The sequence below is a fragment of the Dipodomys merriami genome, unplaced genomic scaffold (assembly GCF_024711535.1).
Source record: "Dipodomys merriami isolate MVZ:Mamm:240054 unplaced genomic scaffold, mDipMer1.0.p SCAF_413, whole genome shotgun sequence".
NCBI lineage: Eukaryota > Metazoa > Chordata > Mammalia > Rodentia > Heteromyidae > Dipodomys > Dipodomys merriami.
Window position 1 is genome coordinate 559,974 of NW_027205749.1, and position 1,293 is coordinate 561,266.

Here is a 1,293-nt window from a genome sequence, read left to right on the forward strand (position 1 = left end):
ATTGCATTCCATATAGAAACAGTTTAAGATTCCTTTTTTCCTAGGTCCTTATACTATTTTATTTCTTTGGGATAAAATGACAATGTTATCTAATTTAAAGAGTTTTGTAAAGTTTATGCTATTTAAAGGCCTCCCTAAGGTGAAAACTTAATATAGTGATGTCAAACTTACTTTCAATTCTATGAATTATATGTATGGTTACACTCGTATTTTTGTAATCAAATTTTTAATAACTTTTTTCAATTCTTGCATCTAAAGAATGAAAAAATTGGACTACTTCACAAATTTTCATATCATCCTGTATTTCATATCATCTCTGTATTGTTGTAATTTTGGTATACGTGCTGCTGAAGCATGTAGTATCTTCTAAATTTAAACAGTTAATGATGCAATCTTTAAATAGGCATATATCTTTGGTTGCCTATTTGTAACAAGGAAACCTTATTGTTCCTAACAATGCTATTGATCTTATTTTCCTAAAATTCTATGTATAGTGGAAAAAATTTATATTGTTCGGTCTATTGCTCACATTTGCAATTTTTGTGTCAATGAATTTTTTTTCATTTTAAATTTGATCATACTTTGAAGCATTTATAGCCAGGTCCAAAGATGATGGCTTTTTCAAATACTTATTTATCCAACTGAGTTAGCTTTGTGGAGCTAATGGATTCAAAGTAAGCCTTGCTTAAGGGCTACTTAAAAAATTCTGCTGCATAAAATTTCCGAAATGAGATCTTACTGGTACAAATGTCTACCTGACCATTTAGTCTTCTTCCATGTAGCAACAGACCAACCAGAATATCTATCCCTGACAGCATAGATTGCCTTACTGAAACAAAACTATTATTAGTTACAAGGGATCATAGAGAGATGAACAATTCAGACAGAACTGTTCAGAATAGAAGGTATTTTATCAAAATACAATTATTTATTATTCCTACCATTTCAAGAGTAGCTAAACCAAGGAGAAAAAATTGTTCATATGCATGATTACCTAATGTCCTGGCCTGTCAACCATCCAACCAGGCAGGAACTTACACTACTGCCTTTCTATCACCAAATATTCCCATAGCTCCAGGATAAGTCCATATGTTTCTCCTCTTTAGTAGGTCTTAAGTTGGTAATGTTTTAATCAGAGTTTTTCCTCGTGCGTCCAGGTTGTAAATCTGCAAATGGTAAAGCTTTAGTTCTAACTCCACCAAACACTGAGGTAGAAATAATGGAATAAAACTTTAAAACAGAGTTGCCTTTGATACCCTAACCACAACAGAACAATGCAAAACATGTGCCATT

The 1,293-nt window shown here is 32.0% G+C and overlaps 1 pseudogene; it reads right to left on the reverse strand.

Moving 5' to 3' along the window:
* Positions 1-262: 262 nt before the first annotated feature.
* On the reverse strand, positions 263-356 carry LOC138807172 (U6 spliceosomal RNA; annotated as a pseudogene).
* Between the last annotated feature and the right edge of the window lie 937 nt (positions 357-1,293).